Here is a 25,726-nt window from a genome sequence, read left to right on the forward strand (position 1 = left end):
TCCTTAAAAACAACAATACCCCGTTGATTAATGAAGCTCCTTTTACTTGATTGATCAGCTGACGATATTGAACTATGTTTACACATTCTCAAAAGCTCAAGGCAGGTGGCTTTTTGAGAGGCTGGACAAAATGTAAAAGGGCTTATAGTTTAATAAGCACGTCTTACTGCTGACTGCTTTCGTAATTCTTATTCACTTTCCGTTCTATCCGCTTCTGCCTTGGTCAGACCCCACCTGGAGTCGTGTCCAGTTCTGGACACCCCAGTTCAAGAAGGATGAGGGTGACCAAGAGGCTCAGGGGTCTGGAAGCCAAGCTGGTTTTCTCCTTCTCTGGAGCAGAGGACCCACAAGAAAGGAGATTCTGACTAAACATAAGGAAGAGCTTTCTGAGGGTGAGAGCTGCTCAACAGTGGACCGGACTCCCCTGGAAGGTTGCGGACTCTCCTTTGTTGGAGATTCTTAAGCAGAGGTTGGGTGGCCATCTGTCACGGGTGCTTCAGTTGTCCTTGGAATCATGGTGTATGTGTGTTCATTTCTTCTTTTTATGCAAATAGTACAGGGGACCATGGCATCATGGTACATCTGCAGCAGCACAACCGGACGCCTTCACCTGCCTCAGCTGCAATGAAGCCTGTCTCTCCCGCATCTGTCTCTACAGCCACAGTAGGGGCTGCAACATCCAACAGCTTCACCTCACCCCCAAAGGCACCCTCCTCCACTGTCTCCTGAGACAGATACCAACCAAGGTGTGCTCACGATGCTTGAAAACTGAGCCAGCCCATCTAGCCAAGGGCAGCTTGTAGCATCTTAAAAATGAACATGGAGTGGCACCTAACACCAAGGAGACTAGCGCTAATACGCCCAGGAACTTCACCAAAATGATGGAGAGGATGCATCTCCATAGGCACATACCTCCACATGTGGTGGGAATGCCCCAAAATCCAACTATTCTGGACAACAAGCATATGACAAATATGCAAAATAACTAAGCAAATATTAGAAGTCACCCCAGAACTGGTCCTACTAAACATCTTCCAAGACAATAATGTCCACTCACAATAACCCACCTATTCTCAGCAGCCAGACACATCAAAGCAGACACTGGAGAGACCTGTCAGGAGTAAGCATGGACCAGTGGTACCAAACAGTATGGGAAACAGCCTTATTAGAAAAAACTAACCAGTAAACCGAAACTGACATGGGGACAAGTGGAAGACGACGCCTTCACCCCAGTGTGGCTCCCCTTTATCACATACACAGCCCAACAAGACAATGACAAGAATCCACCAACAGCATACAAATCAATATGGCTAACCTGATCCAAAACACCCACCCACCCCACTCACACATGAAAACAAAGTTCACCACAGCCAATCACAACCAACCAACCAATGGCTAACCCCAACCTCTCTCACCACCAAAGGAGCACAAGCGAATAGTAAAGAGAACCAGCACAAGTGATGCTGACACAAAACCCCACACATACATTAAGTAGAATAGAAACATCGCCACCTGACCCCACCCCCGCCCGCCATGGCCCCCTCCACCTCTTTCCCCCTTCTCTTCCTAATGTAACACTAATGTCTCAACAAATGACACTGATCTGTAGAAACTGCAACTTAAAAACAAGAGACAATTGCACATACTTTTGTAAACCAAGAAATCCTTAATAAAAAATATGTTAAAAAAGGAACATGGTGACTTCCTTGGGGCCTGCAAACCCAGCGAAGGGGAAGGGGCTGCCCCTCTGTCTTGCTGCGAGGGATGCCTCCCCCTCCCCCCTCCAGTTGGTTTGCTGATCACGGGCAGCATCCTAATTGCTGCTTCCTCCTCAGATGCTTTGCTTGCCAGGCTGAGCCTCTGTGTGCTCCGATTTGTAGTTTGATACCCAAAATATGCAGGAGATGGTGGTTGCCATGGCAGCGCAATCGAGACCAGGCCATCTAAAACACCTCAATTTTTATTTTTATTTTTTTTAAACTTTGATCATGTTTTATGGGCAAGATTAAAGAGGGAGATGACATTTGTGCTCGTGGATTCTTGGTACAGGGTTTTTCCATCAGTATTTCCAGGAAAAGAAGAAGAGCTTAGCTGCTGGATGAGGGCAAGAAGAAGAAGAAGAAGAAGAGCTTAGCTGCTGGATGAGGGCAAGAAGAAGAAGAAGAAGAAGAGGAGCTTAGCTGCTGGATGAGGGCAATGACCCACCTGGTCCAGCCTCCTGTTCTCACAGTGGCCAGCCGGGTGCCCATTAGGGGGAACCTATTAGCAGGCCCTGAGCACAAGGGCTTCCCCCCCTCCGTGGTTTCCAGCTAGTGGCATTCAGAAGCATTGCTGCTTCCCAAGGCAGGGCAGAGCCTTCCTGGCTAGCAGCCATCCATAGCCCTCCCCTCCTCTCCTCCTCCTCCTCCTCTTTTAAATCTATCCAAGGTGGTGGCCATCACTGCCTCCTGTGGCAGGGAGTTCCATAGTTTAACTCTGCACTGTGTGATGAGGTCCTTTCTTTCATCTCTCCTGGCTCCTCCAACAGTCAGCTTCACTGGATGCCTCATAGTGTCCACTTTCTCCAAGCCATGCAATGTTTTATAAACTTCTACTGTGTCCCCTCTTGCTCCCCTCTTCTCTTTGCTTAAAGGTCCCAAGTGCTGCCACCTTTCCTCATAGGGGACTTGCTCCTTTCTTGTATCTTGAAGCCTTGGGTTCAAGTCCTGCTCTCCAGAGCAGGAGAAAAGAAGCTCGCTCCATCCAAGGATGTTGTTTTTGTTTCAAACATTGCAAATACTAGATAAAATGGAGTGTTTCAAGAAGTGGCAGAGAGATATCTCTAGATTTGTCTGGCAGGGCAAGAAACCTCGAATAAAATTTAAGATACTAACTGACGCTAAGGAAAGAGGTAGATTTGCCCTGCCAGACTTAAAACTTTATTATGAATCAGCCGCTTTTTGCTGGCTGAGAGAATGGATGGTTCTGAGAACACTGACGTGTTGGACTTAGAAGGCTTTAATAATGTCTTTGGCTGGCATGCATATCTGTGGTATGATAAGGTCAAAGCACATAAAGCGTTTAAAAACCATATTGTCAGAAAAGCACTGTTTAATGTTTGGATAAGATATAAGGATTTGTTTGAGAATAAAACCCCAAGGTGGTTGTCACCAATGGAAGCGAAGGCTCAGAAAAAGCTCAATATGGGAGGCTAAATGGCTGAAATATTGGGAAATTTTGGAACAAGAGGGAGATAGATTAAAACTGCAGAGTTTTGAAAAATTAAAAAATAGAGTGCGAGATTGGCTTCATTATTATCAGATAATGGAGGCATATAATTTGGACAAGAAAATTGGCTTCCAGGTGGAAAAATCAAAATTGGAAACAGAACTGTTAGATTCCAAAACTAAGAATTTGTCAAGAATGTATAATTTGCTGTTGAAATGGAATACTCAGGATGAAACGGTAAAATCTGTTATGATTAAATGGGCACAAGATGTTGGACACAACATTATGATGGCTGACTGGGAACAGTTATGGACCACAGGTATGAAGTTCACGGCATGTAATGCCTTAAGAGAGAATATAATGAAAATGATATACAGGTGGTACATGACACCAGTCAAGCTTGTGAAAATTTATCACTTGCCCGATAATAAATGCTGGAAATGTAAAGAGACGGAAGGTACATTCTTTCTCCTTTGGTGGACATGCCCAAGGATTAAGGCTTTCTGGGAGATGATCTATAACGAAATGAAAAAGGTATTTAAATATACCTTTCTGAAGAAACCAGAGACCTTTCTCCTGGGCATGGTCGGCCAATTGGTGCCAAAGAAGGGCAGAACTTTCTTTATGTACGCCACAACAGCAGCAAGGATACTCATCGCGAAGTATTGGGAGACACAAGATCTACCTACCAGGGAAGAATGGCAGATGAAGGTGATAGACTATATGGAACTGGCGGAAATGACTGGCAGAATCCGAGACCAGGGAGAAGAGTTGGTGGAGGAAGATTGGAAGAAATTTAAAGATTATTTACAGAAACATTGTAAAATTAATGAATGTTAGAATGATGTTGGAATGAATCTAGGTGATTTTAGCAAAAATGTATCAAAGATTTAAGAATAATAGACTGTTAATTGGTGAAAAGAGGGAAAGTAAACTTATATCAAGATCAAGATAAATTTTCAGGATAAAAATTTTGAAGAGAGGTGAAGGATTTGCTGAAATGGATAATTGACTTAGAATACAAAAAAGGGAGGTGTGAGGAGGTCAGGGAAACAAGCAAATGAAAGATAAGTTATGGGAAGGTTCGATTTGTTTTCTTTCTTTTTTCTTCTGTTTTTAATTGTTATTATTTTTCTGTTTTTTATCATGATGTGTTGGTTTTGTTATTGTTCAATTTGGTGTTTTTTCTTTTGCCTTTTTGTAAACTTAAAACTTTAATAAATACTATTTTTTTAAAAAAGAAGCTCGCTCCATCCTCCATGTGACAACCCTTGAGATGTTTGAAGATGGCTCTCATATCTCCTCACAAAAGCTCCATCTTCAGTAAATCCAAATGGCGGTTTGCCCCAACTGGGCGCTAAAGAGCAGGTTTTAGTGGGGGAAACTCACAAAACAATTTTAAAATGGTGAGGGCTGTGGGGCTGTGGTGGTGGGGGGGGCAGGAGAGAGCCAGGAGGGACCCTCAGGACCACCACCTGCTAGGAAGTCCAGTTGCTCCTCTCAGGGCAGCCTGTGGACCCAGAACTTGCCACGCCCACTTTGGATAATGCCAAGAGGAAGATGGGAAGCAGCGCCAGGATTGGTCTCCCCCTGGCCCCTCTCCCTGTCTCATTCTCTTGACTAACTACAGAAAAGGCTTCATTTAAAGTGTTCACAGTGCCTTCTTATCTCTCCCTCGCTGGAGAGGCTCCTCATGAATTATACATCCAGGCCCAGCATGAAATATTCAAGTCGTGTCCTTTCCTTTCAGCTCAGGCTGCCCAGCAAAGCAACAAACTGGTGGAGTGGGGAAGGAACGAGAGGCAGGAGGCAGGAAGGCTGCGGACCCCCCCCCCCCGGAAAGAGGAGAAGGAAGAGCAGCAGCAGCAGCAGGAGGAGGAGGTCTTCCAGTGCTGCAGTGGGCGGTGGCCCCATCCCCTTGGGACCCTTCCTGTTGCAAGGAGAAGGATGGTGCCAAGGTGGGTCAGACCCAGGGCTTCCAGAGTCTTCAAAGACAGGCAACCCTAAAAGATTTGGGATCAGCAACTTGCTTGTAATCATAACAATAGATTTTGTGGACATCCAATGAAGAAAGGATAGATAAAAGAAAGTAATTCTTCATGCAGTGGAACTTGTTCCTGCAGGAAGCAGTGATGGCCACCAACTCAGACAGACTTAGAATCATAGAATTGCAGCATTGAAAGAGATCCCAAAGGGTCATCTTGTAACATCTAGTCTCACCCTCTGCAATGCGGGAACCACAGCTCGATAATCCCTGACAGATGGCCATCCAACCTCTGCTTGAAAAACCTCCAAGAAAGGAGAGTCCACCACCTCCCAAGGAAGTCCATTCCACCATTCTGACAGCTCTTACTGACAGAAAGTTATTCCTGATGGATCAGGTTTTTCAGTACTTCAGATGTCCTTATTGTTGTATGTCATTGGAAGGGACCACAGCCAATGGCAACAAGCCACGAGAAGAGAATACTGACAGGTGTCTCCAAAGATTAGAAGGGTTGTCCCATGGAAGATGGAGCAAATTGTTTTCTGCTGCTCCAGAGGGGAGGACCTGAACTGATGGATTCAAGTTACAAGAAAGGAGATTCTGACAAAACCTGAAGACAAACCTTCTGATGGTAAGAGCTGATCAATGGTGGAACAGACTCCCCTGGAAGGTGGCAGATTCCCCTTGACTGGAGGCTTTTAAGCAGTGGTAGGACGGCCATCTGCCAGGGATTCTTCAGCTGTGATTCCTGGCTCGCAGGGGGTTGAGCTAGATGTCCCTTAGGGTCCCTTCCCACTCTATGATTCTATGACCAGCATTGGCTGAAAGACGCACCCATGACATTTCAAAGGCATCATTCCCCCAATCAGCCTAATGTTTGGTGTGTCCCATTTACACACACAACAGGGTGAAATGGATGGTGTCGATTCATTTCTACCTTCTCCCAGCTTAGCAGCTTTTAAATAATGGCTGGGCCCACATCAAAAGCACTCAGCCTTCAAATTGGAACAAACAGTTGTATGCAATGTGTGTTACACACACACACACACACACACACACACAGAGAGAGAGAGAGAGAGAGAGAGAGAGAGAGGCTGCTTCTGGCTGCCTATAAATCACATAAAATTATTCTAGAGAGGGAGAAGCAAAAGAACAGATCAGGAACCAGGCGGCTGTCTGAGCGCCTGTCCTTGATGTGAATGAAAACAGCTTGGCTCAAACCTTCTGCACTCAGAACATTTTTGAGTCTGTGTTTGTTTAGCATTTGATGTGTGTTCATTGTGTGGCTTCCAGATGTTTGGTGGCAAGTTTTGCACATGGGGGGGGTGTGGGGGATCCAGGACCTCTCCTTCAGGTTCTGTGAGTTACTTTTGGCTGACGTTGCCTGAGGCTGGTTGCCAAGCCTGGTACAAGCCACATGATACATCTTGGCACATACAGTAGTCGTGTGTGTGTGTGTGTGTGTGTGTGTGTGTGTGTGTGTGTCCCTGGGCTCTTAGCCTTTTGTCCCCAAGATGCTACAGGGACGGAAGAGGGGCTCCCTGTTTCTCGCTATCCTGGAACAAATGGCAAAAGGGGTGCCACAGGGTTCTTTCCTGGTTCTGTTGTTCAACACCTTTATGAACTACTTGGACAAAGGAACTGAGGGGATGCCCATCAAATTTGCAGATGACACCAAACTGGGAGGGGTAGCTAATGCCACAGAAAGCAGAATTGGGATTCAAAGTGACTTTAACAGGTTTGAGAACTAGGCTCTGGTGAGAAGGAGAAGCTGGACTAGGTGGGTCATTGGTGTGGGAATGTTCAGGGATGTAAGAGAAGATATATTGTTTATTATTAATACCCTTCCTAACTTGTGCTAGCAAGTTCCTTTACTTAGCAGAGTTTTACATTCCCCTTTTAAATGCACAGCAGGTAGCTGGTTGCAGGCTTGTGTAAGCTTCTCAGTATTAGTGACCTGATACGTTCCTCTTAAAAGAATAAACACACCACAGTCTTTTTTATGGTCCCCTTTTCTCCAATATCCCAGAAGAAGAAGCGCAGTAGGACTTGTGGACATCCAATGAAACTGAGTGTTGGAATATTCAGGACAGATAAAAGAAAGGACTTCTTTGCACAGCGCAGAGTTGAACTGCAGGAGGCACCCATCTGGATGGCTTTAGAAGAGGACAAAACAAGTTTATGGGGGAGAGGGCTTTCAGTTGCTATTAGCCATGATGGTCAGAGTCAGCAATGCTTCTGAATAGCAGCTGCTGGGAACCCCAGGATGGGACAGTTGCTCTTGTGCTCATGATCTGCTTTTGGGCTTCCCGTTGGGGCATCTGGCTGGCCACGCTGAGAACAGGTTGCTGGACTAGATGGGCCATGGGCCGGATCCAGGAGGACTCGTCTTATATAATAAAGGAGTTCTTCCATCTGAGCCAGTATAAGAAATGACTTCACTATATATCTCTATTTGGGAGGAATTTGTATGGCACCTTTCATACTCCCAACCCGCTCATTTTCCTTCTCTTGGGATAAAAGGTAAAGGTAAAGGGACCCCTGACTATTAGGTCCAGTCATGGCCGACTCTGGGGTTGTGGCGCTCATCTCACTTTATTGGCCGAGGACAGCATGACTAAGCCGCTTCTGGTGAACCAGAGCAGCGCACGGAAACGCCGTTTACCTTCCCGCCGGAGCGGTACCTATTTATCTACTTGCACTTTGACATGCTTTCGAACTGCTAGGTGGGCAGGAGCAGGGACTGAGCAATGGGAGCTCACCCAGTCGCAGGGATTCGAACCACCAACCTTCTGATAGGGCACCTTAAATTATGTTATGAATGTCAGCATCCTTCTTCAGCTGTTATAAATGTCAACCTTCTTCTTTATCCTTCCTGCAATGCATTACGGAATACAGTCTGGCTTGTGGGGAATTTGTGTGAGCCCTCATGCTGGAACCCCAAGGGGAGTTTCCCTCACCTCGTCTAGACATAAAGCGAAGCCCCCCTCCCCCCTCCCCAGGCAGCCCTCCAGGGTAATGGGAATGCAGGTCAGATATCCGAGAGACACTGAATGTTGAGAAGTTTGTTGTGTTCCATTAGAAGGTTTCGTCTCCCAGATGAGGCTCGGCAGTAATTACGTTGGGAAGCTGCTCTCTGGTCACCTTGTAGCAGGCACAATATTTTTAAAAGATTTATTATGGCAAAGCTCTTCAAGTTCCACTGAAGCAGGGAAACTTTGGAGTCCCACAATGATTAGAAATGGGGGGCTTAGACTGCAAGACTGAGCAAGCTGGGGGGGTTGTCTTCCTGTCCCCCTCTCCAGAAAATTGCCACTAGTTGCTCCCTCCCACCTTCCCTCCCAAGACCTGGTGGGGTTTTCCCAGGACACCAAGCAGCCTCTCCAGAGGACTCACCTGGAGGCACGGAATGGGGGGGAAGGTTCGGGGGGGGGGGTAGAGAAAAGGCAAGGAACACATGAACCAAGACTAGCAACAGTTGCCAAAGGCAAACCCTTGCAGGGGCTCAGACTAGATGACCCCTGAGGTCCCTTCCAAATCTACAGTTCTGTAATTCTGAACAATGCACTTCGATTTGGGGGTGAGGGGCAGAGATATGCTGTTCATTTGCTATTCTGATGGGGGCTTTTTTTTTAATAGACAGAGAGAACAACCTGATGCTGTTTTTAGGATGAAGCTGTTGTGGGTGGGTCAGTCTGGATGATGCCTTGTCACCTCCATTTCTGCCCTTTGAGAACACAAAGAGAGTCTGCTGGATCAGGCCCAAGGGGGCCCATCCAGTCCAGCACTGTGTCCTCACAGGGGCCGGCCAGACGCCCCACAGCAAAGCCCACAGACAGGACCTGAGCACCAGAGCCCTCTCCCTTTCTCAAGAGACAGTCACAAACTGGGACAGGGCTCTGGCTTAACAGTTTTCAGAGGCTCATCTGAAACAACTGGATGGAAGTCAGGGGCAGTTCAAAAGCACATGAAGTGGCCCAGTCCCCACCTGGGTCCTCCACAATAATCTAGTGTCCTGGGGGGGGAGGGCTCATTGTCCACCCAGTGTGTGCAACTGGATTTTTTAGAGTCATAGAGTTGGAGAGCTGGAACAGACCCCCAAAGGGAATCTCAACTAGAGCATTGGAAGCAGATGACCTTCCAACCTCTGCTATCAGAAAGTTCTCCCTGATGTTTAGGCAGAATCTCCTTTCTTGTAACTGGAATCAATCTCCTCTTTTCTTCACCTGTAATACTGACAAGCCAGTTTAACTATGAGTTGCTCTAGCTGGACCTTTGGCAATGGGGGTTGCCATTAGCTGAATGCCCTCAAGTCTGTCTTAAGTTTGGACAGCAGAATTTCATTTTTGGGACTAGGGCCAGATTGAGGCAGCAGATGCGCCTTGAGCCTGTGACCTATAAGGAGGCCCCCCGGCTGCTGCAGCCTCTTGTTCTGCCACTTAGCTCCAGAGTCTGAAGACTGTCTGGCAGCCACTGCTCTTTCCTTTGCTCAGCCACCTTCTCAGGAGATCACAGACCTCCACTTGTGATGTATGGCCTCTTCGCAGAAGGTTAGAGGAGCTTCTCACAACTTGCTTAGCCAAGCCATTCTTCGGCTCCAAGTGCCACAACCCCCCAGCTAGACCCAAGATTGATTGTGCCCCTGATGGTATCTGCTCAAACCAGCTAAAAATCAGAGGCTGCAAGAGACTGCAGGCGTGCTCCTCCCATGACACATCACAAAAGCCCTGATCAGGGCTAGAGGACAGAGACATGACGTTTGCCAGAAATGGGGGTGGCTTTGCTAAGCTGGAATATGGCCAGGCTGTTTGGAAACCTAAAGATGTTCCTGAATTTTGAGTCTGTGCACCATTCAGGATGAAGGGAGGAAGAGGAAGAAGTCTCAACATTGGGAAGACTTTCCTGACAATAACTATAATTCTATGATTCTATGAGAGCATTTCCAAACACCTGCCATCCCACTATCTCTTCCTCCAGCCAGAGCCTTGAAATGCACTTTATTCTCCACTGTATCTCTCAGAACCCTCCTTGCACCTTCTCTGGAGCTGCTTTTCATTCTGAGAGTCAGTCATTAGGTTCCCCCTTTACTGGTCTTGAACAGATTTGTGTCCAGGTCACACTCTTGCATACCCGACTCTGACCTTACTAATATCAACAGTTCTTTCATGGTGGTGGATTCCACAGTCACTGGAAGTGAGTCAAATGCGGTGGTTTTCTTTGTGACATGTGCCCTCTGGTGACAAGGAGGCTCCCTTCATGACGAGGCAGTCGGGGCAAAGGTTGCTGAAAACATCGAGGAACCAAAGAACCACACAGGTAATTTTGCAGTGGTGTCTCTTTGTGTCATTGTCCACAGACTGGAGGGAACTCCCTGCCCTGAGAGGCACCCAAGTAGTAAGAGTGGCAGAGAGAGCGGCCTTGACAGCCTCCTGGGACAGACCGAGGGGCCTCTGTTTGGACAAGCAGCAACCATCACCTTTGAGATTTGGGTCTCTTGCATCCTCAGCCACTTACATTTTAAGAAGGGTTATAGCCAACATTAGCCCTACTCAGGGAAGGTCCATTGACATTCATGGCCATGACCAGCTTGGGTTCATTAATTTCTATTAACAGAGGGCTTTTCCACACTTACCTTTCATCTCACGCAGAAGCCTGGGCTTTAAAGCTTTGTGCCTGAGGGACCTTTTTTATTTTGCTCCACAGCCTTCCCCATAAAACCCTGCTCTTTGAAGCTCAATCGGAGCAAATGTCACTCTGCGGAAAACCCAGACTGACATATGCTTTTGTGGGGAGAGCTCTGGGGCAAAACGAGAGCCCTCTCAGACATTTGAAGTGTGGACCTGCGCCAGGGAAGAGCAGGGCAAAAGGCAGGTGTGGACAAGCCCTGGGTGTAGATCTGTTGGCTACAAGCCCTGTTCTTTAATTTTGTATATTTCATGAATGGAGTGAAACTCTTGCTCCAAAGCGATGCAAAGCTGGTCTTGGGCCACAAGAGGATGGCATGGAGGCCAACTGCATCCAACTGCAGGCATTCACCACGAATGGGAAGCCAGTTGGAAAGGTTGGTGAGGAACAAGCATTTAGGCTGCACACATTTCAGCACAGTGAAAATTAATTTGGAGAGCCGTCAGCATAGAACGTCATCAAAATCTGGTCAGTTTTCATTCTGCTGTCAGTCTCTGGAGGCCAGAATAGGCAGACCCTGTCAAGGCAGACGCCATGAGCCCAAACCAGCCCTGCTCTCCAAGCTGCCTCTTCCCAGGCGCTCTGATGATCTTGTATCCTGGTAGATGCCAGCTGCCTGCCTCTTGCCATCCGCCACAAGGGCTGGAGACCAGGCCCCTTTCAGTCAGTCATCCCTTCCTCCATTTTAAAAAATTAAACACTGCTTGATTGTAAAAGAAAAAACTTTACAAAAGAACAAAACAATAAAATTATCATTAAAAACAACTCTTTAAACCATTCAAAAGATGAAATCAGCGATAGACTAGAAACAGATTAAAACTTGCATTAACTTTCTAAATACCTGGTCGGGTTGCCTAAACAAGGATATTTTCAGCAGGCACAGAGCACAGTGGAGGCTGTGATGTCCATAGGCAGGGAGCGCTGGTGCTACCAAACTAAAATATCAAGTCCTTACAAATGCAGAACAAGTCAGTGTCAGTTCCACAGATCAAAGTGCCTTTACTGCTGCCTCTCTTGGCTTGGCATCCATAGAGATGGTTAGATGATAACAGATCCATTTCTGCTTCAAAACAATACTTTGCATGCAGAGCTCGCCCAATGGAGATGTCCTGGGAATCCCCCGGAAGCCACAGCCACTCTGCATGCAAATGCCCTTCGCTTCCTGACTTCCACTCCCTTCCACAGCCCAGAGCTCTGATCCAGTTATGGACTAACAACCAGCACCATTTGCATCTTCCAGCTGGAAGGGAGTGTTAAGTTATGTGAGCGGAAAGCACAGCCTGCAAAGCAGGAGGCTGGGGTGCATGGCCGACAGACGGCATCCTCGCAGCTGTGAGAGGGCTGGAAGCCAGTGGAGCCTCTTGCCGTTGGCTTCCAGCCCCTCCTTCCAAGCAAGCCAGCCTGGGCTGTGCACCTTGACGGTGCCAAAATGGTCTGGGAGGCAGCCTGAAGGAGAGCAGTGAGGGCCACCAACTAGCATGGCTTTAAAAGAGGACTGGACAAATTTCTGAGCACAATTCAAAGTGTTGGTGCTGACCTTTAAAGCCCTAAACGGCCTCGGTCCAGTATACCTGAAGGAGCGTCTCCACCCCCATCATTCTGCCCGGACGCTGAGGTCCAGCGCCGAGGGCCTTCTGGCGGTTCCCTCACTGCGAGAAGCAAAGCTACAGGGAACCAGGCAGAGGGCCTTCTCGGTAGTGGCGCCCGCCCTGTGGAACACCCTTCCAGCAGATGTCAAGGCGATAAACAACTACCTGACATTCAGGAGACATCTTAAGGCAGCCCTGTTCAGGGAAGTTTTTAACGTGTGATATTTTATTGTATTTTTGGTTTTTATGGAAGCCGCCCAGAGTGGCTGGGGAGGCCCAGCCAGATGGGCGGGGTATAAATAATAAATTATTATTATTATTATTATTATTATTATTATTATTATTATTATTATTATTATTATATTGTGGAGGGGGAGAGGGCTATTGGAGGCTCTGGCGCCTCAGTTGGAGGCAGTGATGCTTCTGGATACTAGTTGCGGGAAACCATAGGAGTGGAGAGGCTCTGGTGCTTGAATCCTGCTTGCGGGTTTCCCTTCAGGAACTGTGAGGAGAGGGTGCTGGGCTTGATGGGCTGCTGGCCTGGTCGAGCCGGCTCTTCTGATGTTCTTCTTCTTATAAAGACTCTCTGCTGCCGCAAGTGTGCCCAGATCATGCTCCAGACAAGAGCAGCGCCTAGCCGCGCCTCTTCCTCTCATGCTCCTCCAGAGCTGTCCATCTGCTGGGTGCTGAAGTCACAGTTGGCTGCTCAAGAGGAGCAGAACTGCCTTCCCACAGCCGAGCGCAGCAGCTCATAGCTCTCCTCCCGCCAGAGCCAGCAATCCGCAGCTGCTGGACCAACATGTTTCCAATGGAGATACATCACTGCACGCATCCGCCAAAGATGGATGCTTGGTGTTCACTCTTGTACTGTGTGCGCCTCTGAGTATTGACTAGTCTACCCCACCGCTTCCCTTCTGTGGTTAACATAAGGACATCAGAAGAGCATGCTGGATCAGACCAATGGCCCATCTTGTCGAGCTGCCTGTTCTCACAGTGGTCAACAAGCTGCCTCTAAGGCAGGGATGTCCAATGGGTAGATCGTGATCTACTGGTAGATCACTGGGGTGTCCCAGGTAGATTGCGAGAGGACTGAAAGTGATCCCTCACCCCCCAAAAGGTTAAAAAAATGTGACCTCTCTCCATAAAAGCTCAACAACCTTGCCTTCTCCCCCCCCCAAAAAAAAGCTCAGTCGCCATCTTGGGTAGATCACTGCCAGTTTTTTTAAGTGGGAATAGATCACAGCCTCTTGGGAGTTGGGCATGCCTGCTCTAAGGGAAGCTCACAAGCAGGAGCTGGGCATAAGAGCTCTCTCCCCTCCTGTGGTTTCCTGCAACTGGTATGCAAAGGCATGGCTGCACAGCAGAGGCCTCGTGATTAGGAGCCATGGAGAGCCTTCTGCTCCTCCGTCAATTTGCCTAATCCTCTGTTAAAGCCGTCCAAGTGGGTGGCCATCATTGCCCCCTTGGGGAAGAGTTCCTCTCACATGACCACAGGCTGGGGCAAAGACTTGTGGGAGGCAGGCACTGCCTCCGTTTTGGGGATTCACCAAGCAGCAATGTTCACCGAAGCACATGAAACAAGAATCGCAGCCTGCCTCCCTCCCTGGCTCATAAATCAATAAAAATAGAAGTGGCAGAGTCAACAGTGCCCCTTCTAAAGGGGAAGAAAAAATCCGTGTGACTGTAGGCCATCATAGGGAGGGTCTTAAATGACCAGACATTTGCAGCACTGACACTGCTGTTCACCCTGAATTTTCCAACATTCAGCTTCATTGAATGAACATTCATTCTTCACCTGCCGAACAAAGCCAAAGCAGGAGGCAAAGCTTCATGGGCATATGCAGAGTGCCAGGCGGGCCAACATATGTGACTCTTCAGCTGGAGTTGTCCCTCTTACAGCAGCATGCAGGAGTTTTGCAGGGGGCCCAAGTCTCTCCGCTGCAGAGGGAGGGGCAGAGTTCTCTCAGAGGCAGGCGAGCTCCTTCCTCCTCCCAGGGGCATTCAGGGTGAAAGTCTCCCCTCTGTTCCCCCTTTTAACTTCTTCCCGACTGCTCATAATCCTCTAATAAAGGTGTAAAAACTGAGTATTAAGCCCAGCAGAGATTGTGCTGAGCAGACTGACAGGTTCCCAGGGCAGCTAATCTTGCCTCAGACCCAAGGACTTCGTACATAATTGAAAAATCTTTAATTAAAATCCACTTTTTAAATTTTAGCCCCATCAAAGCCAATGAGATGTCCTGCAGGGCTCAGCCAGACTGAAGAGCCGTTTTGATCCTGGTTTCATGTCTCCAGTGTGGGTTCCATTTGCAAATCATTCCCAGGGAACATTTAGCTGCTCTTGCTGGAGAAAATGCGGCTCGTTCAGCCAGGAGTTTCTGGAGAGGCTAATGCTATTCTAGGCTGCATCAACTGAAGTCAGAGTACCAATCTTCTGTTTTTTGCAGCCTAGAATAGCATTAGCATTTTTGCTGCTGCCTCACACTGTTGACTCGTGTTAAACTTGTGGTCCACCAAGACCCCTAGATCCTTTTCACATGCACTGCTAGGAAGCCAGGTGTCCCCATCCTATATTTGTGCATCTGGTTCTTCCTGCCTAAGAGCAGAACCTGACATTTGTACCTATTTGCATTCATGTTAAGGGATGTGGGTGGCGCTGTGGGTTAAACCACAGAGCCTAGGACTTGCCGATCAGAAGGTCGGCGGTTCGAATCCCTGCGACGGGGTGATCTCCCATTGCTCGGTCCCTGCTCCTGCCAACCTAGCAGTTTGAAAGCACATCAAAGTGCAAGTAGATAAATAGGTACCACTCAGGTGGGAAGGTAAACGGTGTTTCCGTGCGCTGCTCTGGTTCATCAGAAGCAGCTTAGTCTTGCTGACCACATGACCCGAAAGCTGTACGCCGGCTCCCTCAGCCAGGAAAGCGAGATGAGTGCCGCAACCCCAGAGTCGGTCATGACTGGACCTAATGGTCAGGGGTCCCTTTACCTTTGAAGTGAAGGCCCAAGACAGGAGTTGATGATCATGTGAGCTGCGCACAGGTGGGCTGAAGCGAGCTGCTGCCATTCCTGTGGAGCCTCCTTTTATTGAGACAAATATGCAAGCTAGGCGGATACATTTTGGGCTGTGACCTTTACACATCTTCCGTCCCGAGATTGTGGGGTGGTACAAAGTTATTTTGGCGCCTGTTCCACAGTGTCATTTTCCCCTTGCACAGTGTATGATGAAGGAGACGAAAGGTCTCAGGGACAAAGGTTACAGACAGGACACCGCTGACTTCTGAGACCGCAAAAGGTCAGACATAGGGAACGATGTTCCAGACAGCTGTGGCTTGTCTGAGGGGGAGTTTTCCCTGCACCTCAGGGTCACGCATGCAGTTCTGCTGTTCCCCATGGCTGCTTGCTGGTGGAGAGTGTACTCCCTCCGGACCCCACTGTCCACTCAGCGATATCCCTACAACCTTTACCTTACATTCATGTTGTTATACCATACATACATACATACATGTAGTGCAGAGAAGGGGCAGGTTTGCCATGTCACATGCAACTTGGAAAGAGGAAGGAAGGAAGGAAGGAAGGAAGGAAGGAAGGAAAAGACAAAGAAAGAAAGAAAGAAAGAAAGAAAGAAAGAAAGAAAGAAAGAAAGAAAGAAAGAAAGACAGCTGTGCTGTGTCTGGTGGAGGAAGACAAGCTTTGTAGAGGAACAGGTGGCATTTTGGTCAGAGGCTATGGAAAGTTTGCTGCATCTTCTTGGCAGAGATGCAGGGCCCATGCAGGGAGCCTCCAGAGTAAGTTTCTGTAATGTACAAAAGCCGGCAAGGAAAGCGCTGCTTGCCTGAAGCCTCCCAAGTCTGGCCTGATTCTGGAGGCGTCTGCTCAGCTGCAAGGAGCTGCGCTGAGTTACGGCATCGCTAATTAGAAGGTCCCCCAATGTTTCTGAGCGCCTCGGGGAACAGCAGAACTCATGTTTGATCTTGCCTAACACAAGCATCTTTGTTAACTTCTTACCTTTTCAGGAGTGAAAAAGCTCCAGAGCTGCTTCCCATGGATTCAGTTTCCTGCTGCCTGGGAACAGCACCAGCTTGTCTCAGCAAGCAGAGAAGAATTTGAACAAATATCTCCTCTTTTGTCAAGGCAGAGAAATGGGGGCTGCCACCAGCGGGCGATGCAGCTCCTACTCCCCAATCCCGGGGAATCTCTCCCTTCCTATGCCAATGTTTCCACTGAGCTGTGGAAACTGTGGTACCCTTGGGATTCAGTGGGACTTTCTCAGCGAAGTCTCACCATGAGCCCCAGGACACCTAAGCCTACACATCACAACGGAATCAGAGAATTTGGGGTTGTAAGAGACCCCAAGGGCTATCTAGTCCAATCCCCTGGAATCCTGCATCCTGTTCTGGGCACCACAACTTCAGAAGTACATTGACAAGCTAGAAGGTGCACAGAGGAGGGTGGTCAAAGCGACCAAGGATCCAGAATCCAAGCCTTGTGAGGAACAGTGGAGGGAGCTGGGTCTGCTTAGCATGAAGGAGAGAAGCTGGAGAGGTGATATGGCAGCCCTCTTCAACCATCTGAAGGGCTGTTCCAAGGAAGACACAACAAGCTTGTTTTCTGCCGCTCCAGAGGGGAAGACGCAAACTGGCAGATTAAATTGTGAGAAAGGAGATTCCGATTAAAGCATAAGAAGAACATTTTCACAGTGGCATGGACTCCCTCGGAAGGCGATGGAATCCTCTTCCTGGGAGGTTTTTAAGCAGAAGCTGGGTGGTCATCTGCCAGGGATACTTTAGCTGTGGTTTCTGCATTGCAGGGGGCTGGACTAGATGACCCTGGGGGGATCCTTCCACCTCTACAGTTGTAGCCCCTGCAATGCCGGAATCACAGCTCTAGAATCCCTGACAACTTTGCAAAGAGGCCCAAAGGGTGTGTGTGTCTGTGTGTGCTGAAACAACCTCTGAAGAGCTGAATTAAACCAACAGCTCACCACCTCCCCTTCCTTGAGCTGAATGCAAATTTTCTTTAAGCAGGACGTTTGCTACTGGACCTGCATTCATACATGATCTCCATTTTCTATTTTAAAATGGTAGATAACTGCTCAGAGTCTCCTGGGGGGCCGGCTGGGTTAGAAAACTAAACGATGAATCAAAGCATAAACAGAAGAAGATGTGATGTTGTAGCAAATGAGCTGCACTGGGAATGATTGTGGAATTGAGTCTGCTGCAGCTCTCCCGCCCAAACACACACACACACACACTGGGAGTAAGTGCCACTAAGCATAGCAGGACTCACTTCCGAATAAACGTCATGCTATGCTTCACATAAGAACAGAACAAAGAGCCCGGCCTGTGGAGGAGGCCAGAGAGGGTCCATCTGGTCCAGAATCCTGTCTTCACAATGGTCAACCAGAATCCCACAAGGAGCACCTGAGAGCAACAACACTGTGTCTTCACTTGTGATTCCCAGCAACTGATAGACTGAGGCATTGAGGTTCTCCCAGTAGACCTCCACACGGAGATGCCTGCTGGACTGGATCCAAGACCCATCTGGTGCAGCATCCTGTCCTCACAGTGGCCAATCAAATGCCCCTTATGTGAAGCTCCCCCAACAGCAGGAATGGTCTCTCCACCTGTGATTCTCGGCAACTGGCACAGTGAGGCCTCGTTCCTCTGACCGTGGAGGCCAAGTAAATCTGCTTGCGAAGGCAAATGCTGCACACCAAACTGAGCCAGACCCAGGGGAGAAAGGGCATCTCTTCACAATCCCTGGGACCAACCAGAAGCACCAAAGGGCATCCATTCACAAAGTGGGCAGAAACACAAGTCAAGTGTCTTCCCTCCCCAGGGCTGCCTCCAGTGCCCCCTTTGAGGACCTTGGGACAAATCTCTCTGATTCAGGTCCGCTTTGTGCTCTGGCAGGTTCACAGGAGATCCCTCCCAAAGACCGCTCAGTCAGCACATAGCAGTTTGAGGGAGAAGCGCAGGCATCACTGAGCAAGCATCCTCTGGCCGCTGCAGGCAAGACAAGTGTGTGCTCAGGGATGACGATATTTATTCATCACTTGTTCAGCACAGATCATAAGGAAGAGTTCATCAGAAGATCAAAAGCCAGGACTCTCCCTCAGAGCCGACACTCCAATTGAATAGAAAGTGGAAAGAGAAAAGCTCTCCCCCCCTTTCTCTTCACGCTGGAACATGTGGGCCCCGAAGAAGCTGAAAGTTGGAAGATTCAGGACAGATCAAGGAACGTCCTTCGTGCAGCACAAAGTTAAATTATGGAACTCCCTCCTGCAAGAGGCAATGATACACATCGCCTTGGATGGTTTGAAAGAGAAGGAGATACCGTAAATTCCTGGGGGACGAGGTTATCTGTGGCTCCTAGGCAGGATGGCTCTGCTCTGGCTCCCCAGCTGGAGGCAGAAATGCTTCCCAGTCCCAGTTGCTGGAGATCCCAGGAGGGGATCCTGCTTGTGGGTTTCCTATTGCAGCATCTGGTTGGCCACTGTGAGAAGAGGAGGCTGGACTAGCGGGAGCCACTGACCTGATCCAGCAGAGTTCTTCTGGTGTGCTTATCTTCAATTAAGGGAGCACAAATAAGAAAAGGGTAGAGGAAATGATGGAGGAGGAGGAGGAGGAGGAGGAAGCTGACAAAAGGTTCCTGCTGTTTCCTCCACAGGAAGGGATGGACCCTTTGAGGCCCCCAGCAGCTCTTCTCCTCTCTCCTTCCAGCTGAGGCAGCTGAGAGCACACCTGGGAGAGCGTCAGAGACACTTCACCCTGTTCCAGAGACGGCTGCTAATGAAAAAGTGCAATTAATCGCATGTAAAAGGTTGCACTTGACTTAGATGGAGTGAAGCGACTGCGTGGCCTCATCCAGGCACCAGGAGAAGCATCTGGGAAATCAATTAATCTCCACCAACATTTGCTCTCTCTAGCGTGATGCAAGCCTTTAATTAGCTGCTGGGAGCGGCAGCTGCTCCTTGGAGGGAGAGGCACAAAGGAGCCTCCGTCCGTCAGGACACCCAGAACTCCCTTCGGAAGGTCTCTCTCTCGGCAGCTGGCTGGCCAAAGCATCCCCACCTGGCCACTCGTGGGTGTTTGTGGCAACAATTGCAGGAAGAATCACCCAGGGGAGGGGGGGGGACTCAGGTGTCCCATCCACAGGGCAGCCCCACTTGTGTGCTATGTGGTGTGGGATGTGATACATAAGTAGCAGTCAAGTACAACATTCCTTGTTTTCCTAGAGTGGACATGCGGGGAAATGTTTGGTCCAGCCAGTCGAAAACTTCCTGTTTCCTCCTGGCTGGGACACACTTCCTTTGCATGTGACTAGAGGTGGGTGTGACCTTACCTGTCCAGGTAACACAAAAGGACAAGGCATGCTGCCACACTCTCTCTTCCATCTTTCTTTTGTCATGTGAACTGCAGTGACTGCTGGCTTGCAGTCACCTGGGATTATTCCCCCATATGGGGTAGAGCCACATGCATATATTACTTGTAACTAAGTCTGTCTTCAGGGATCCAACTGTGAACTGATGACGTGAGTAAACTTCTTTTATAATCTTAAACAAGACTGTTCATTTTAGAGGGATATAAGGGAACTTATCAGGAGCCTAATAGTGAGAGGCTTACACAAGCCTGCAACCAGCTACCTGCTGTGCGTTTAAAAGGGGAATGTAAAACTCTGCTAAATTATAGAACTTGCTAGAGCAAATTAAAGGTAAAGGTAAAGGTACCCCTGCCCGAACGGGCCAGTCTTGACAGACTCTGGGGTTTGTGCGCCCATCTCACATCTATTGGCCGGGGGCCAGCGCTGTCCGCAGACACTTCCGGGTCACGTGGCCAGCGTGACAACGCTGCTCTGGCGAGCCAGAGCCGCACACGGAACGCCGTTTACCTTCCCGCTGGTAAGCGGTACCTATTTATCTACTTGCACCCGGGGGTGCTTTCGAACTGCTAGGTGGGCAGGCGCTGGGACCGAGCAGCGGGAGCGCACCCCGCCGCGGGGATTCGAACCGCCGACCTTTCGATCGGCAAGCCCTAGGCGCTGAGGCTTTAGCCCACAGCGCCACCCGCGTCCCTCAGAGCAAATTAGGAAGGCTATTAATAAACAATCTATCCTTTCCTGCCTCCCTGAACATTCCCACATGTGGGGCAAATCCCCCTGGGTGGGTTCACGTATGGAGGCTCACACCTACTTCCTGACTGGTGAGACTTTATTCAGTCATGTTGTTGTTGTTGTTTAGTCGTTTAGTCGTGTCCGACTCGACTCTTTGTCATGTACTACCAGACAAAGTCCAAAGAGTCTGCAAGAGCCTTTCCAATAAACACACTCTAAGAGGCAAAATAGACATCATTCTCTACCCAACCACTTCCAGCCACTCCAGTACTTCACCATCTTCTCATCCAGACACAGTCCTTGAAGTGCAGCTTTACTCAACCACGATCAGAGCACTCCTTGTGTCTTATTTGGAACTGGTTTTCACTTCAACATTCATCTTGAGGTTCTTCCTTAAATAGTCTTTCCAGTTTTGGAGTCAGGTCACACTTTGGCATACATGACGCTGACCTTACTGAGAATGAGTCTTATAGAAATCCCACATGCGTGGAGACCCTTCAGACCAGGACATTCCCCCTCCTGCTGGGAATCACCCACATTGGAGCCTTGTTTAGCCGCCTGTGCAGCACCTTCTTTCTTTCTTTCTTTTTCCCCCCAAAATGCCCCACTCCTGAAGTGGGCAAAAGGGTCCAGTCAGGCAACTGGAAATTTGCTCGTGCAGTTTTCTGAGCACTCAGTGCCCCCACCCCCATTTCAGGAGCACAGATTCAGAGTAGCAGAAAGTGACAATTGATCCATTCACCCCAAAGCACCTAAACAAATATACCGTGCCTTTGAGAGCCCAATTTCCCCCAATTTATCAGATTATCCTTGTATCAGGTAAGCCCAAATTTGCAAAGGGAAAGCTCCTGCACTGCTAGATGACCTTTGGGTCCCTTCCAGCTCTACAATCCTGTGAAATGCAAACAGGGGACACAGAAAGGGCTGAACTACTCAATGCCTTCTTTGCCTCAGTCTTCTCCGATAAAGAAAACAATGCCCGACCTGAAGAATTTGGAGCAAATGATTCAGCAAAGGAAACACAGCCCAGAATAACTAAGGAGATAGTACAAGAATATTTGGCTAGTTTAGATGTATTCAAGTCTCCAGGGCCAGATGAACTGCATCCAAGAGTATTAAAAGAACTGGCAGATGTGATCTCAGAACCACTGGCAGTCATCTTTGAGAATTCCTGGAAAACAGGCGAAGTCCCGGCAGACTGGAGGAGGGCAAATGTTGTCCCTATTTTCAAAAAGGGGAAAAGAGAGGACCCAAATAATTACCGCCCAGTCAGTCTGACATCAATAGCAGGGAAGATTCTGGAGCAGATCATTAAGCAAACAGTCTGTGAGCACCTAGAAAGGAATGCTGTGATCACCAATAGTCAGCATGGATTTCTGAAAAATAAGTCATGTCAGACTAACCTGATCTCGTTTTTTGACAGAATTACAAGCCTGGTAGATGAAGGGAACGCAGTGGATGTAGCCTACCTTGATTTCAGCAAGGCATTTGACAAGGTGCCCCATGATATTCTTGTAAAGAAGCTGGTAAAATGCGGTCTTGACTATGCTACCACTCAGTGGATTTGTAACTGGCTGACTGACCGAACCCAAAGGGTGCTCATCAATGGTTCCTCTTCATCCTGGAGAAGAGTGACTAGTGGGGTGCCACAGGGTTCTGTCTTGGGCCCGGTCTTATTCAACATCTTTATCAACGACTTGGATGATGGACTCAAGGGCATCCTGAACAAATTTGCAGATGACACCAAACTGGGAGGGGTGGCTAACACCCCAGAGGACAGGATCACACTTCAAAACGACCTTGACAGATTAGAGAACTGGGCAAAAATAAACAAGATGAATTTTAACAGGGAGAAATGTAAAGTATTGCACTTGGGCAAAAAAAATGAGAGGCACAAATACAAGATGGGTGACACCTGGCTTGAGAGCAGTACATGTGAAAAGGATCTAGGAGTCTTGGTTGACCACAAACTTGACATGAGCCAACAGTGTGAAGCGGCAGCTAAAAAAGCCAATGCAATTCTGGGCTGCATCAATAGGAGTATAGCATCTAGATCAAGGGAAGTAATAGTGCCACTGTATTCTGCTCTGGTCAGACCTCACCTGGAGTACTGTGTCCAGTTCTGGGCACCACAATTCAAGAAGGACACTGACAAACTGGAACGTGTCCAGAAGAGGGCAACCAAAATGGTCAAAGGCCTGGAAACGATGCCTTATGAGGAACGGCTAAGGGAGCTGGGCATGTTTAGCCTGGAGAAGAGGAGGTTAAGGGGTGATATGATAGCCATGTTCAAATATATAAAAGGATGTCACATAGAGGAGGGAGAAAGGTTGTTTTCTGCTGCTCCGGAGAAGCGGACACGGAGCAATGGATCCAAACTACAAGAAAGAAGATTCCACCTAAACATTAGGAAGAACTTCCTGACAGTAAGAGCTGTTCGACAGTGGAATTTGCTGCCAAGGAGTGTGGTGGAGTCTCCTACTTTGGAGGTCTTTAAGCAGAGGCTTGACAACCATATGTCAGGAGTGCTCTGATGGTGTTTCCTGCTTGGCAGGGGGTTGGACTCGATGGCCCTTGTGGTCTCTTCCAACTCTATGATTCTATGATTCTATGATTCTATGATTCTATGATTCCTTCAGATGTGGCTTAGCCTGCCATCAGCCAGAGTGCCGCTCAGTATTCCAGAGTAGATTTATGTCCCAAGATATAAAACTCACACCTCCTCCCATTTTCAGGGTTTTTAAGTAATCAGAAGTTCAAGGCATCTTTATAACAACACCACTCAAAATCAGCCACATTTTAGCTGTTTTTTAAAAAATGAAAATCGTCATCCTCGTCTTCATTCGAATGCTGCCTCTGCATAATTTTTTTGTTCAAAGCAGCTTACAACAGGAAACAGAAACCGCAATACGCAAGAAGATGTCACAGTAGCAACATTAATTAGCTAGGAGAATGCAACAATCAAAACCATTTCAAAGCAATAATTGGAACAAATAGTAACAAGGCAACCAAAGCCAACCAAAGCAATCAATAATAATATCGTTCAGCATAATGACGTCGAGTTAACTAATTAACCCAACATCTCAATAGGGGGAAAGAAGAGGGAATGGAGCACAGCAAAGAAACAAACAAAACAAATCCAGTTCCCAAACATGGCAGCAACAAAAGACCTAGGAATGAAAATATTGGGAAAGGCGTCTTCCTGAGGCCACATGAAAGAGACCACTGTCAAACCTGAATATCTTCTGCTGCAGTCGGAGGGTGATGGACCTCCTTCCTTGGAGGTTTCTAAGCAGAGGTTGGGTGGCCAGCCGTCAGGGATTTTCCAGCTGTGATTCCTTCATCTCAGGGGGTTGGGCTAGATGACCCTCAGGGTTCCTCCCAGCTCTACACAGATTCTATGAAAAGCTGCCCGAGTCACAGTCTGTGATTTCATGTTCCCAACCTCCTGCCTGCTGGGCTGATGCTCCCTTTTGTTGGCCCTTGCCAAGGATGGGTCAGAGACCAAACCTGCCCCCGCAAGTAGCCTGTTTTTCCTAACAAGAGATCCATCACTAGCCTCCTCTTTATTATTCACAAAACAGCTTTGCTGAATTGGGAAGGAAAGTTTAGCATCTTTCAATAATGGTCAATTAGTCATGCGGATTCTTTGGCATCTGTGCCAATGCGACGCAGGATTTGGAGAAGGTCAGGTCACCCTCCATCGTGGGCCTAGGAAGGGGACAGGTTCTGGCACCACCTGAGCTTCGAAAGCGCACACGACACGCAGCACGCACCCTTCTGCGAAGAGGCGGGTTCGGATCCTCCAGGCTGTCCCTGAGGAAGGGCAACAAAGGTTTGCATTTGTGTGAAATGCGGAAAGGCTCCAGCACAGGACTAGAGCGCATTTGCATGCATCAAAACACACAACAAAACAGCGCCAGCATCAGTTTGACACATATTACTTGTGGATGATCAAAATTAGTGTCAAAGAAATAACCTGATATAATTACAGCTATCAAAATTATAATAATCAGGAAAATCAAAGAATATGTCAGCAGCACCATCATGTTGGGATGTAAAAGCTGTGTCAGAGCAATCAAAATAAAGAACATCAACAGACACAAATAGATTCAGAACAATTAAAGGCAAAGTTGGCATCAGCCTTGTGGTTCCTCTGCTGGATCATCCCAAACAGGGTCAAACTTCAGGTGCATGAGGAAAAGTGCTTAATGGACCTGGTATAGCATCACATCCTAGAATGGAATCATTGGAAGGGACATCAAGGGGCATCTAGTCCAACCCCGGCATTGCAGGAATCGTGGCTGAGGAATCCCTGACAGATGACCATCTCACCTCTGCTTGAAAGCCTCCCGTAAAGGAGAGTCCACTGTCGGGAAGGAGGAGGTAAATTAAAGACCCTCCTGGTGACTAGCACAGAACAAAACAGACTTATCTCCCAGCACTGCTCCTAGGACGACTTTTTGAAAAGGCAGCAAGAAGCACATCCTGCTCACATAGAATCATTGAGTCCAACCTCCCGTGACGCAGAAATCACAGCTAAGGAATCTCTGACAGACAGGGAGCCATCCAAGCTCCGCCTAAAACCCTCCAATGATGGAGAGTCCACTGCCTTCAGAGTCTGTTCCACTGTCCAGGCAGCTCTCAGCATCAGGAAGTTCTTCCCAAGGCTGACTTGGAATCTCCTCCCCTCGGGAGCAGCAGAAAACACAAGGCTTCCACAGTGAGACCTGGGTTCTCAAACGCCTTGGGGCTCAAACAACTTGGAACCCAAACACTGCAAACCCCGAAGTAAGTGTTCCAATTCGCGAACTTTTTTCGGAAGTCAAACGTGCTCCGTTTTGAGTGCCACAGTTCTGTTTTGAGTGTTACTCTGAAGTCTGTCTGTTTTTGCTATTCATTTTGAGGTCTGTTTTTGTTTTTGTGGCTCTTTGTTTTTCTTTTGGTGACAGTGTGGAATCCAGTTCAGCTACTGATTGATTGATTGATTGGTTGTGTCACTGCAGTACATTGTTTATTGCTTTCATTTTATGGATCAATGGTCTCGTTAGATAATAAAATTCATGTTAAATTGCTGTTTCAGGGTTGTTTTTAAAAGTCTGGAACGGATTAATCCATTTTCCATTACTTTCTATGGGAAAGCGCACCTT

The 25,726-nt window shown here is 48.1% G+C and overlaps 1 protein-coding gene across 1 annotated transcript in view; it reads left to right on the forward strand.

The window, feature by feature from the left end:
• Nucleotides 1-5,064: 5,064 nt before the first annotated feature.
• LRFN5 (leucine rich repeat and fibronectin type III domain containing 5) overlaps nucleotides 5,065-25,726 on the forward strand; it is a 132,031-nt gene continuing 111,369 nt past the window's right edge. The window contains exon 1 of the mRNA XM_082229910.1: nucleotides 5,065-5,088. The gene's annotated coding sequence lies outside the window, so the exon portion shown is untranslated. The remainder of the gene's footprint in view (nucleotides 5,089-25,726) is intronic.

The sequence above is a fragment of the Podarcis vaucheri genome (assembly GCF_965113315.1).
Source record: "Podarcis vaucheri genome assembly, chromosome: 1".
Taxonomy (NCBI): domain Eukaryota; kingdom Metazoa; phylum Chordata; class Lepidosauria; order Squamata; family Lacertidae; genus Podarcis; species Podarcis vaucheri.